The 14,773-nt window shown below is 39.4% G+C and overlaps 1 protein-coding gene across 1 annotated transcript in view; it reads left to right on the top strand.

The window, feature by feature from the left end:
- The first annotated feature begins 371 nt into the window (after nt 1–371).
- EPYC (epiphycan) overlaps nt 372–14,773 on the top strand; it is a 36,433-nt gene continuing 22,031 nt past the window's right edge. The window contains exon 1 of the mRNA XM_021528069.3: nt 372–431. The gene's annotated coding sequence lies outside the window, so the exon portion shown is untranslated. The remainder of the gene's footprint in view (nt 432–14,773) is intronic.

Below are 14,773 nucleotides of genomic sequence, written 5' to 3'. Positions count from 1 at the left end.
ATGAAAGTCTAATCAAAGCCATCTTTAATTCTAGTTTACAGCCACATTATTTTATAGGTAATAAATAAATCCATAGTCTTTCTAACAACTAAAGCTAATAAATAGTTTTCCTTAAAGCCTATGAGAAAAGCCAAGATTTTCACATTCTTTGTACATTAGTGTCTCAAAGGACGTGTTCCCACATCTACTCAGAAAAGAAACAGTTTAAAGCAGAAATTCAAACCAAAACTATTGGCTGAAGGGTGATGTGTCCCTTATTTACAGTGTCAGACGTCCTGCAGTCAGGCTGTGGTTAGCCCTGGCCCACACCAGCTGTGTCTGTCTCACTCTGTGCAATTGGCTCCTCCACTTCTGCCCTGTGTTCTCTGAGAACTGCACCCACCTCCCAGGCACCCCCTCTGTGCCATCACTCCTTCTGGACCTTCAGCTCTGTAAGTTGAAGCATCCAAAAGCTGTATAGAGCCTGAAATTCTGTGTTATAGTCAGAGTTGGATCATCTAACAGGACCTGTACTCAATAATTGATTCCATAAGAGATTAAGAGAATTAATATATTTCAAATATACTAGATCAGAGCAATATAAATTAAGGTCAGTAGAGCTTATGTTGAGATCCAAGCCCTTAGAGCCACTACCTTGGCTCTTGCTAGAAGAAATAATCAAAAGGAAACAATGCATTGAAGGGTGCAACTGATATTTTGAGAATATGAATACTAAATGCATGTCTGACACACTGGTGACTGAGCAAAGCATTAAAATGACTGGTTTATACACTTCACTAATAATTCTCAGATTGTATTCTAGTCTGGAGGAATTATAACTTTTTTGGATCACTGTGTGTGAGAATTACTTGCTAATGAGTTGTACTGTTATAAGATTTAAGATACTTCAAGTTATTATTATCCATGCATTTTGTAACAAAGTCAATAACTCCAGAGAACACTTTTATTTTGCAAATGTTGAAGGCAGCCAAATCCAAATCATCATACCAACTTCTTTATAAACATTTTTTAACGTTTTAAAAACATATATAGAGGGTATAAACCACTGCAATACATGTAATATAAAATGCAAGCCTAAGAGTACACACACAATTTCATATTCAAACTTCATAGGAAACTGGGAAATATTTATGCTAATGAGAAAACCAAGTTTAATTTATTACATCAATTTCAAATTTTCTCAGGATATTGAGGACTCTGTGCTGCATAGAATATTTTCTATTCTGTATCCATGAAATAAGTGTAGTATAATAGTGGTCGCAGTTTCATTTGAATAAATGGGGGTGTCAACATACAACACAAAGATTGTGCTCTACTGAATTCTAAATCCTTGTCTTATTTAACTTTGTTTCTGGTTTATTTTTCAATCCCAAGCAAAATATCATTCGTCTTCTAGAGATAAATATGATAACCCAGCTCTGAACTGTATTTGTTTAGCTAAGCAACGCACACTGAAATTTTCCATTTCTGGGGCCAGGAACTGTGTTTTCCTGAAAGGGACTAACATCACCAGTCCACAGGCTGGGCTGGAACAGCAGACAATGGCTCTGTATACTAATAAAAACCATTTTGCAACACCACATGCTTGCATACTCAGCAGTACTATCTTATATTCAACCATGATTAAAAACTGCAATTTCTTTCCCTGCTCCTTCTCAAAACTGACGTAAATTATACCTCTTGAACAGAAAATTGTAAATTTGGTTTTAGAAGAATGACAGTCTGTTTAATGTGAGTGGAACAGAATCCAAAAATGTGAGCCTGAAACTCTGACTCCTGACTTTGGCCTCGCTGGGAATTCCTGAAACTTCATTAATGAGCCCTGGTATAACCTGAAAATATCTGTGAGCATGCACGTACCGGACAGACCAGCCCAGGTATGTTGTAACACAAGTCATTTCAAAAGTATTAAAGGAGTAGAAACATGGCAGAAAAAAATTGACCCATTAAGATTTCTCCAGCAAAATCTTCAGAAAGAAAATCATCTTGCTTTCTCTCACATGCATATTTGCATGGAACAGGGAAAATTTTTATCTTAGGCATCAACATCAAATTAGATTATATTTCAGTATTACCTCCCAGTTGTTTCAAAACCAAAATTACTAAATATCCTTCAAAAATATATATTGCCTTGATACTTTTTAATAAAATAAAAAGCAGTGCAAGGAACATAATTTATTATGAACCATATTTCAGACCTGTTTTATAAGAGTTTGAATAATTGGACTTCTCTGATTTCCAAAGTGCTTTTCTAGGCAAACAATATGGTATATTTGTATACAATATATATATAAAACAATCTGATAAGCTTTTCATCTACTTTAAAATTCATATCATGCAGAAAGAGTGAATAGCATGCTATAATGGATTTAACTTATGGGCTTATACAAAAAATGTTAGAGATGTAAAATTAGCAATGTATTTAAGGAGGATCTTTGAATTTTATATCAAGTCTGGCTTAAGGCAATTGAAAGTAATACATTTTGGATCTTGCTCACAGTTTGCAACAAAGTTTAGTAATTTCAGAAGCAGATATTGAAGGCACTAAATCACCCTTTCTGAAAGTAAGAGCCATCCATTCCTGTTGCTATAACTATGGATTGTTTGATTCTACTGTAAATGTGCATGGTCTTTGTTGAAAAGAATACTTTTTCTTAAGTAAGAAATTCCAAGCATACTGAATGCAATGATGTATCAGCAACTGTATAGATAATGGTCTTTCCATATGCAAGGATATAATACTATGAATGCTCATTTAGAAATTCATCAGTCTGGTAGACCAGACTGCATGAAAATATGCTGAGATTTTACTGCTAGTAAGCAATATTAGATGGATCTAGCATACATCTGACAAATTTTAAATTATCATGTTATTTTTTTTCTGAGAGATTTCAAAAACCCTGACCAAAAAAAAAAAAAAAAAAACCAAAACCCCAAAAAAACCAAAAACAAAAACAAACAAAAAAACCCACCAAAAAAAACCCGAAAAACCCCCAAACCAAAACCAAACAGCTGGACAGGCAGTACAAAAAGAAGCAGCAATATATATTTGAAGGACAGGGAAAAAGTCATATGCTATCTGCCTGCATCAACCATGGAAGTAAGAGGTGAAAATTAAAGTAAACATAGAGGAAAAAAATAACAGACTAAGAGTATGTGAATTGAAAAGGAATCTGCCATCAAGAACAAAAAATCAGGCAAACATGAAAAATAAGACACTTGAGTAGATCTGTATGTAAAGGGTAGTTATTTCTGTGACTCATTAAAAAGCTTCTTTTTTTTTTTTTTGCATTCACTGTTTATGCAGAAATAATTAAATCTAAACAAGACTTTGCTAGCAAAAACAGTTGTAGCCATCTCACATTTTCTGTTTAACTCTCTTTTCCCTGCTGTTTATGCTAATTTGCACAGGGGATGGAACAGTCGGAACACACTAAATCCTTCTTTTATACTTCTTTTAACTTTGATGAGCAAAATGGAAATGCTAATCCCTTCTGCAGACACATGATTTCCTTCCTTTCTCCTGCTCTCTGAGGTATTTGTTTTTCTGTTATCCAGCCTTTGTTCCCCAGTCCCAGCAAGGTTCATGCGATGCTCTCCTTTTCCCAGGGCCCTAGGGTGAACAAAATTCCACAACCCAGCAATTCATGAAACACAAGTGATACTGAGACAGGCAAGGGATCTATCAAAGCAGATTCCTACCTCTCCATCCTCTTCCTATTCCTACAGAACAAAGAAACAAACAAACAAACAAATGAGTCAAGAGTGTTCAGTACTGGAGAAGGAATCAATCTAAAATACTGGCCTGAATTTTAGCCCTGAAACTGATTGAACTGATCTTCAATGATTGCAGAATTTCACACTGTGCTTTTCCTTTGTTCAGTATAGTTCTGACCACATATTTAAGGTTGGAAAATGAATGATAAATAATGATGCAGGAAATAATAAAGTCAACAAAAACAAGGTGAGAAAAGCTTTTATGTGAAGCAGACACACTGGTGCATCGTGTAACATCCGTGAACATGTTGGAGGATTTTCATATTAAATGACTGGGAGAAGTAGGATGTCAATGATGCTCTTTGGTATGCACTGCAGTAAAATTCTTCATTCAGTGGGCCTAATCTGGAATACTAAATACTACTTTTATTTATAAAACCAAAACAAATCAATTTGAGTTAGGTAAAGTTACATATGTGTAGGTAAAAGGATATTGTTTGAAAAGTCATATTTTAAATCCTAATTTATTTTTTTAAATTCACAATAATACATGCCTTACCAAAGAATTTAAAGTGTCTGTAGAAGGAGTTACATCTACTTTTTGGTTACTTGTCTACATTAAACTCAAAGAAAACAAACATTCACTTGCTTCCTCATACTAACATTAACAAGCTCATGAGTCATAGCATATTTTGAGAAATGAATATTCATGGACCTTCTACTTCTGACCAAAAACAATTGTCTCTGTCACACAATATGGGTGATCCAATTTTGTTCATCTGACAGATGCTTTTCTGGTCACAGAACATGAAAAATTTGTAGGAAACTGAATTTGACTTTTTAAGAGACTGTGTTACCCAACAGTAGAACTTACGGTCACCATTACAGGAACACTCATGTATTACCTCCCCTCTTATGTAAGACTGGTCCCTGGCTCAGGTGAAAGTGATCTTTTATTTTGTTACTATTGTTCTAGATGAGAATACATCAACACGTTAACTTTGCTTTATTACTCTTACACTATAGCTTCAGACCAGCTTCAGTCCAGGAGAATCTTTCAGCCAGGTGCCAAAGTGAAACAACAAAATTAATTTTGGGATTCTCCTGTAACTCCTTTCAATGCTGGACATATCTTGCTCTTGTTAAAAAACAGTACTAGAATTTTCCAGAGCTGACACAGTAGTCTGAAGATCTCTGCTTCTGTTCAGACTGGCAGGCCAAGAAGCTGACAAGAGGGAAAGTTGGTACAATACCCAAGCTCTTTCTGAGATTCAGACAGGATTTTTTATTTTATGGAAAAGGTAGCATTTTTTCCACACATTTTTTTCTTATCATAAATTCCTGGGGAGAAATCTGTGAGGACTGAAAGAAAAGAAAGTAAAGAAAAAAATATAATGAGTGAATGTTGACAGTCTGAATCAAAGACTCAGTGTTTTATAATCAAAACTTTGGAAAAACAAGAATAGGACAACCCTGAGGCTTTGGCACTGAGTTCAAGAATACTCTTAGAAGTCATTGCACCTCCAAAAACTGGGAGAACTGAAATGGAAACAAAGCCCTCTCAAAAAAACAGGGCAATAAATTAATTCATTAACTACTGCCAGAAATTATGCAGTGGGAATGCTTTCTGCCATGTGTTAGGCAATGGTCACAGCTGGGTATACTTCCAGTTTAAGCAGTGCCCGAAAACCACTGAATGTGATGGAACTCGCTATTAACTTCAGTGAGCTTTTAATCAAGCCCAACTAAGTCAAACAGCAAGATTTAAAGACAGCTGAGGAAGTTCACAAGGCAGTAACATAGACTGTACAAGGCCAGAGGATCTGGAAAAAGCCCAAGTGTCACTGAAGGGACTAATTAGAGGACATGAAAAGCTCACTCTCAAATGTCCTTTTGTCAGCCTCAGGAATTTCATTATCTTCTGTGATAACAGGATTCAGAAAATGCAAGCAGTGATCTGAATCAGTTTCTAACTCAAGCACAAATTTTCTGTGAGCTTTTTAAGCTTTGGGTTTAGCTCAGCAATGCCACAAGACCTCTAAGTAGTCTTTTTCTTTTAATCTTTTTTTTTTTTCTTTTCTTTGTTGGGTCTCTTGGGTTTCTAGCTGGTCTAGGATTGCTAGCATCAGGACTTCTGTCATCCAAGCTGAAACAAATTGCCAAAAATTAATTTTGGCATCAACTAAGGCATGTCCCCTACAGATACACCACTCAGTCTCCAAAATCTTGCTCTTTAAAGCATAAACCAAAACAAACAAAACAGTTTTCTTTTGTGTGCTTAGAAACCATCATTCTTGTAAGCTTGTATATAAAATATATTCTTTTTCAGATTTCCTAGCTTTCAGATTTCCTAGAGCTGGTTTTCCTAGATCTAACAAAAAATAGAAGTTCAATATTTGTAAGTTAACATTTGCCTTCAATTAATTTTACTTGCTTAGTGTTTCTGAAAACAAGGCCAGCAAAGCATATTGCATTCTCACAGGAATATAGTATATCACTAAAATCAAGGTTAAGATCCAGACACAAAGTGGTTTGAACATCATTGGTCTTATAAAAAAAAAAAGCCAACCTACAGATACAAAGGTTTCAGGCCCTGGGTCTCAATATACCTAAATATATTTAGTTGTGTAAGAATGATGATAAAGAGTAATAATTATATGAATAACTTCTCACAGATAAGAATTTTCCTTCAACAAAAAATAAAAAATTGGGATATTTTGCACAAGTGAAAGCAATGAATATTTGACCTTCCCAGAAAGAATTTGTTTTGTAAATGAAGGGGACACATTGGAAGTGAGGATTTAGCAGAATAAATCTTAAATTACCAAGTACAACAGAAAATACTATACTGAAAAGTGAATTAATGTTAATGCTTGCAAATGGAGCAGCATAAAAATTATCAGTAGCACTAACAAGGTGAATGACAAATTTTTGCTGCAGCAGGTAGATGTTTGCTTTGTTGTTGGGAAGGAGCATACACAGGCATTGCAAGCAACTAGATCACTAAATTAATGAGTAAACTGAGGCTACTGATCTGAAGAAAGAGAAGAGCAACAGTATACAATAGTGTGGTGTTTTCACTGTACTTACTGTCCTGATTCTTCATGGAAGAAGATGCTTTTGCAACAAGTAAGACAATGAAAAAACAAATTAAAAACAGCTGATTTAATGATTCAAGACCTTTCATAGAAGCAATTCATACTAAACCTTCCTAAGAAAGAAATCTGTCAACCAAAAGTGGTCATATTACTAAAAGCCACTGCAGACTTGACTCAATTGCCAAAATGATACCTTGAGCTATTTGGCATGTTCCACAGCACCCTAACATCTACTGTCTGTTAACAGAGCTTTTGCTTTTCTACCCTTTGACCTATTGGCCAAACATCTTGGATTCTTGCCACAAGGCACGTGGCTCAAAATTCTTGGTGTGCTTTCAGTGCCTTGTGCAAATTCTGGCCTCTAGGATGGCCATAATGGGAAAAAAAAAAAAAGTGCTGTGGAAGTTACATAAAGCAAAGGGAATAAATTTTCCTTAGCACATTGGAGCCTTATATATGAATCTTACATCCCTCAAGAGATGCAGGAGAGGTTCTGCTGTTAATATTGGACGTTGATTGTTATAAACGAGCACAATAGGCTGTTAAATCCAATTAAAAGGATTTATTAATAGCGGAAAACGAAAGCAAACCAGCGCGCGCTGGGCGGCAGTCGGTTCAACTACCGCGCCTAGCTCTCCGTTTCCCCCCCACTTATTGGGTTGTCTCTTCCGGGTGTGTGACGCTCTGGTGACGCTCTAGTGTCTCTTCTGCGCAGGCGCACCCTGTTGTTAGGTGGTTGTTCTCTGCCTCTTGATGGCGCCAGTGGTCTTCTTTAAGGTTGTCTCTGCGACCTGGAAATTCCCTCAAAAATAAGAAATGTTATCTCGAGGCACGTTTACATGTTTTGCCAAGTCTGTAACGGAACTATCCTTGAAACATATCTAGTTGCTTAGGTGTTTGGGTGCCTAGTAGCAGCCTTTTCAAAACAGTTCTAACTCCCTAAAAACTTCGTAACGAAGTCAACCTTGAAAGATAGTCACTGGAATGCATGAGATAGACACTGGAATGCCTGACAAGATGAGAACATGTTCAGACAAGTACAAGCTCTAATTAAAACTCTATTCTGTGAATATGAGAGACTCTATATGAACAAAAAGGCCTTATTTTCCTAACAATATCCCCCCTTTTTATTTTAACCTCCTTTTTGTTCATTAAAGCGTTCTAACTCTTTCTTGCTTAACTCCAAATACTCCTCAGTCTCTACTTCGCTAAGTGGCTCATACTTTGGCTTTACTATCATTAAATGTGCAGCTTCTAACCTATTTTTCACTAGGGTAATAAGTTTGCTAAGGATACATGGTCCAAAAGTAAGTATTAGAATTAGTAAAATTACTGGTCCCGCAAGGGTGGATAATAGAGTGGTCAGCCAGGGAGAATATGTAAACCAGGATTCATACCAACTTTGCTGGGATTCTCTTTCTCTTTTTCGTTGTTCTATTTGTTTGCGTAACTCAGCCATCGTGTCTTTTACAATACCTGTGTGATCTACATAAGCGCAACATTCTTCTTGTAAAGCAACACATAGTCCCCCTTGCTGTAAGAACAACAAATCTAATCCCCTTCGGTTTTGGAGGACTACCTCAGAAAGGGATTTTACTGATTTAACTAGTTCACTTATGGCTTTATCTATTCTACTTAGATCTTCATCTACAGATGTGCGCAGAGCTTTCATACCTTGGGTTTGACTTACTAGGGAAGCGACCCCTGTTCCGACTCCCGCTCCCCCTATGCTGAGCAAGATTGCTACCGTTAGTGCTGTAAGTGGTTCTCTCTTAACCAAGTAGTGTTCAGGGGTTTGTTGATGTTCTAGCACGTATTCTTTTGGGTGGTATACGATTCTGGGGATTATTAGAACTTGAATGCAGAAGTCTGAATTATTAAAGGCTTTTACCAATAGGCAGGGTGTAACTCCAAGTTGTTGGCATACCCATTTAGTATTGACTGCTGGCATAAGCCAATCAAAAGGCTTGTCTGTTCTGTTAATGCTTATTGTTGTGTTGCAGAGGTGTCGTATATCTGCAGGAATTTTTCCTACGCACCTTCCTTGCCCACTAACTTGGGACAAGGTAATGCCTGGAACATTATCTCCTTCTTTTTTCCAGAGACACTCCTTTGGATTTGTACCATTTATTTCCCTTGCTTCGGATGTAATCCCAATAGCTTCATAAAAGGGTGGATTTATCATATAGCAAAGCCAACATCCTTTAGTTAGGTTAGGATGGGTATGATTTAGAACCCCAAAAGTAGCTTGCATGATTTTCCATAAAGTTGTATACCTCTGCACTAATAACTGAGGTTCTTGATTACCTCTGTCTATAACATTATCTCTGGCTTTATTACTTTCTTTTAAGTCATTGCTTATTATTGGATTTGGGCCTATAGGGCTAGGGTCGTGCGGTGCTACTTCTTTTTTTATTTGAATCAGATTTCCCGGATCATGTCCTTCTATCCAATGCCTAACCCCCCATGTTTTGCCTATTAACCACCCAGAATCGCTTGGTTGAGTGATATTTAGGTAAAGAAAGGTGCAGTTCCCAAGTAAGTTTTTCCCAGTCCAAGGCCACTCTCGTGGTCGTTTACATCCTACTGGTCCATGTCCTACCTTTAAATATTTATCTAATCCCCCACCCGGAGCCCACGCTGATGCTATTGTTTCACAGCCCCAATAGGCACAGTAATAATGTTTGGGGTAATTACAGTATTGCTTCCCTGGGTTTGAAGCGGGGCACATATAGAAGCTTGTTAAGTTTAACAGTCGCCCGCATTTTAAATTCCGAGTTAAATCACAGATTCCAACTTTGAAGCTCGGTGCTCCAGGTCCCGTTATTGTTTGTAAAATATGACGGGTATCGTGATCTTCCCATCTGCTTAAGGTCCATTTAAAGGGTTCATGTGAGTTAGCTGTAGCACTCTGAAGGGGAAACCATACAAACATAAAAACCCATAGGATTGAGTGATACGCACTGCAGGGGAGGATGTTACTTATCATGCTCAGTTTTACATTCCCATTTTTCCTTATTCCATTGTCACCATTCTCATACTCATGATGATTTACGTTCTCTTTCAAGGTTCGGGAGGGCCCCTCATCCCCACTATCTACCTCTCTGTCTCGCCTGTCAACTTGGTTGCTACAAGTTACAGGGCAAGCCATCTTCCCGACAGCAGAGATATTCTTCAGGGGTGGGATCGTTCCCTCTCTCCCACTTTGATCTCCGGGAGATCCAATTTTTTGTATTCAACTGTGGAGTGTCGCACCTGAGTTTTTTAACTAATTTGCGACACTTAACCTGGACTATATCCGTGAGAAACGGACCCAGGGGCTCGTTGGAATGGTAACAGTGGAATTCAGGGTTGATTCCCTTTACGAAAACCTCCCACCACTCAGGGGATCCTTTAGTCAATTCCCGAGTGGCAACCTTGTAATTTAGTACTTCAGATGTCAATTTGCGCTGCTCCAGCCAGCAGCGTTGACATACACTTTTTGGAGCTCTCCCCTTTCTGCAGTGAGCCCACCACAATCCTTTACAGATTTTGCAGGAAAAACAGGCAAAAGGGTAACAACGACAATCTAACCAACTACACCTTACTCTAATACTTTGATGTTCAGCGTGGCCCTCCCCTTCCCAAGGTCTCTGTTCTTTTTCAAGTCGGATGAACCGATAGAAGGGCTGCTGGGCTGAATCCTCTAGACGTTTACAGTATCCTGGAGGTTTTGTTTCTCCAACTAGTTGTACTTGCAGTTCCCAGTTATCTCCAACCCAAATGTCTTTAGAGCTGATAGAGCTCATGAAAATTATTTGTAAGTTCTTTTTACTGTTAGCTTTAAGTCCCCCGGCTTCCCGTCAATTTTCCAGCTCGCTTCTTTGGAAGCTGTATGAAATCGAGTTGGATCCACTGGCCCCTTTATTCTGCTAGCATGAGTCCATCCCTTCTCTGCTGTACGGACTGCGGAGTCAGTGGTGATTAAAACCAGGTATGGTCCGTCCCACTTTGGGGTGATCGAATCTTCCTTCCAGCTCCGGATGAGGACCCAGTCGCCGGGTTGTACCTGGTGTAACACAAGATCTAGGGGTGGTCTTTGGGCCCACATCCCTTTTTCCCATAACTGTTTTTTATATTTCATTAAAATGGTTAAGTATTTATTAATACTTTGATCAGTAATATTAGGATTGGTTTGAACTTTTTCTAGGGAATAGGGCATCCCATATAGCATTTCAAATGGGGATAGTCCTACATCAGCTCGTGGCTGAGTTCGAACATTTAATAATGCCAACGGCAAACATTTTATCCAGGATAATTTAGTTTCTAGTGTTAATTTGGTGAGTTGTTTCTTAATTTCCCCATTCATTCTTTCTACCCTTCCCGAACTCTGTGGATGCCAGGGAGTATGTTGTTTCCATTTTGTGCCCAGGGCTTCTGCTAGCATCTGTGTTATTTTTGAAGTGAAATGGGGGCCTTTATCAGAGTCTATCGTTTCTGGGACCCCATATCTAGGTATTATTTCTTCCAGCAAGGCTTTTGTTACTGTCCGAGCTGTTTCTCTGGCAGTGGGGATTGCTTCTACATAATGTGTTAAATGGTCCACTATAACCAGAAGATATTTTAGTCTCCCTATCTTGGGGAGCTCAGTAAAGTCTACTTGTAAATTTGAAAAGGGCCTCTTTGCCACTGGCCTCCCACCCAGGGGTAGCTTCCTTAGGTTTCTTCTGTTTACTCGTAGACAGGTTGGACAACTTCTAGTAATCCCTTTCGCTAAGTCATGTAGGCCCACTGTCATATAATGGGTGGCAAAGTGATCCACCAGTCCTTGAGCGCCCCAGTGTGTTCTCTGGTGTAATTTACTGAGCATCCGCTGGGCTATGGCTCTAGGTAAAACCTCCCTCCCATCCTTTAACAGCCATTTCCCTGATTCCTCTTTTATTCCCAATTTTGTAAGCTTCTCTTGTTCTTCCATTGTAAATATAAGCTTATCCTGGGTAGTAGACCCAGGGTTCTTTGGGGTATCTACAAGGTCCTTCCTAATTCCCTCACTTAAGGTTAATGTCTTGATAATTGCAGCTTTCTTTGCCTCATAGTCTGCCGCATTGTTACCCCTACTCCGGTAATCCATTCCCCGTTGATGCCCTTTTAAATGGACCACTGCTATCCTAGTAGGGCCTCTCAAGGCCCTCAGGAGGGCTATTATTAGTTTCTGATGGATTAAGTCCTTTCCCTGTGAATTTACGAGGCCTCTCTCTTCCCATAATTTTCCAAAAGTGTGCACCACCCCGTATCCATATTTAGAATCTGTATAGATGGTCCCCTCTTTTCCTTTTAATAGTTCCAAGGCTCTTAGGATAGCGTATATCTCGCAGGCTTGGGCTGACCATGTTTTGTCTAGGGGTCCAGATTCGATTACTTTTAAATCAGCCCCCCCCACTATGGCATATCCTGATCTCCTTTGCCCCTCAACTACTCTGGATGACCCATCAACAAACAATTTTTCTCCAGTCTCTAATTCTTCTTCCTCCAGGTCAGGTCTAATTTTGGTTTGTTCTTCTATAGCAATTACACAGTCATGTATCAGTGATTCAGTTTTGGGCTCTCCGAAGAGGAAGGAGGCTGGATTTTGTAATGAGGTGGTTTCTAAAGTGAAATTAGGGGTTTCTAATAGAATCCCCTCATATTTTAGGAGCCTGGCGTCGGAGATCCATTTGTCTGCTTTTTGTTGCATTACACTCCGTATGTTATGTGGAGTTAATACCTTCAGAGTGGCATTAAAGGTGATCTTCCTTGCTTCTTCTACTAACTCCGCACAGCCTGCAATTATTTGTAAACAGCCCGGCCATCCCCTGCTTACAGGGTCTAAGATTTTAGACAGATATGCAATAGGTTTCTTTTTCCCCGCCCAGTCCTGGGTAAGTACACCATAAGTTACTCCATCTGCGATATTAACAAATAAAAAGAAGGGCCTCTTTAAATCTGGGAGGCTTAGGACTGGAGCATGGACCAGAGTTTCTTTTAATTCTTGGAATTTAGATTTTTCCTCCTCTGTCCACTTGAGGTGCCCGTCTTGGGTAAGTTTTTGATACAAAAATCTTGCCTTCCCACTATAGTTCTCAATCCACTGCCTACAATATCCTGTAAGTCCTAATACCTGACGAATTTGTCGTTTACTTTGCGGTAGGGGCAGAGATAGGATTGCTTGTACCCTATCTGGATCAATTCTCTTTTCTCCCTTTTTCAAATAATGTCCCAGGTACCTAACTTCTTCTTCTACAAATTGTAGTTTTGCTTTAGAGACTTTTAATCCTTTTAGTCCCAGGAAATTCAATAGTTTAATACTTTCCTTCCGGACTTTGTCTTCTTCTTTACCTGCTATTAACAAATCATCCACATACTGAACTAGCTTTACCTCTGGGTCTGTTTTATAGTCTTGCAAAATTTGTTCCAGGGCTTGCCCGAATAAATTAGGTGATTCCGTAAAGCCCTGTGGAAGTACCGCCCACCTGAGTTGCTGTCGCCTCCCCGTGTCAGGGTCCTCCCATTCAAAGGCAAAATAATCTCGGCTGGATTCGTCCAGAGGGCAAGCCCAAAAGGCATCCTTCAGGTCTATTACACTATACCACTCATTTTCAGGTCCCAGTTTGCTTAAAAGAGTATAGGGATTTGGCACTACTGGGAATCGGGCCACGGTTCGCTTATTAATTTCCCTAAGGTCGTGCACCAGCCGATAGGATCCGTCTGCCTTTTTTACCGGGAGTATAGGGGTGTTAAAAGGCGACATGCAAGGCTCTAGCAGTCCTTGGTTTAACAGCCTTTCAACCTCAGGTTTTAACCCTCTCCTCCCTTCTAGTGAAATTGGATACTGTTTTATTCTTACCGGGATTTCAGGATTTCTGATTTTCACTGTAAATGGGGTTATATTTAATTTGCCCACAGTCCCTGGATTATACCACACTTCGGGGTTTATTTTCTCTTCATCTTCTAAACGGAGGGAACAAAGTCTGATCTTTAATTCCTTCTCTACCACCTCAATTTGAACTCCCAATTCAACAATCAGGTCTCTCCCTAACAAATTGTAATCCGCTTCAGGAACTAATAGGAAGTCACCCAACCCCACTTTAGTTCCCGATTCCACCACCACCCCTTTGATAATTTGTACTTCAAAAGGTTCCCCCTTGGCTCCTATTACCGTGGCTGTCTGTTTTGACAAATTACAGCCCTGAGGCAGAAATTGAATAGTAGATCTTTCTGCCCCTGTATCGACCAGGAAATCTATTTCCTGGCCTTGGGGACCCACCTTCAATTTTATCAAGGGCTCTTTCTGATGTTTCTTGGTCCCCATAAAATAGAGCCCCTGACTCCCCTATTCGATTTTGAACTCCTCCTCGTCCCTTAGCCTCCTCCTGCACTCCCTCTTGAAATGTCCCTTCTTACCGCAATAATAGCATACCCTTTCTCCTACCTTTCCCTTGTCACCCCCCCCTTTTCGAGTAACTCTCTTTTGTTCTTCCTCTACCCGCCTGCTTTCCCTCACTGCAGCAACCATCATTTTCACCTGTCTTTTCTGACTTTCATCCTCTCTGCGGACATAAACCTTCTGCGCCTCTCGCAATAATTCTGCTAAATCCCTGTCCTGCCAATCATCCATTTTCTGTATCTTTCTCCTGATATCATCCCAAGATTTAGAGACAAACTGGACTTTGAGAATTGCCTGTCCCATTGGGTTATTCGGGTCTAATCCCGAGTACAGCTGGAAACTTTTCCTTAACCTCTCTAACCATTCAGTGGGGGTTTCATCCTTCTTTTGTCGGTCGTTAAATGCTTTATTTATATTCTGGCCCCTAGGAACGGACTCTCTTATGCCATCAATTAATATGGTCCGAAAGTCCCGCATGTTAGCTCTATGGGCCTCATCCTGGTTATCCCAATTAGGATTCTGGAGAGGCCATTTGGTATCGGCCGGCTGCTGGGCA

Source organism: Lonchura striata, chromosome 5 (assembly GCF_046129695.1).
Source record: "Lonchura striata isolate bLonStr1 chromosome 5, bLonStr1.mat, whole genome shotgun sequence".
NCBI classification, from domain to species: Eukaryota; Metazoa; Chordata; class Aves; order Passeriformes; family Estrildidae; genus Lonchura; species Lonchura striata.
The sequence above is the reverse complement of the archived record's forward strand: the minus strand, read 5'-3'. Positions and strand labels throughout refer to the sequence as shown.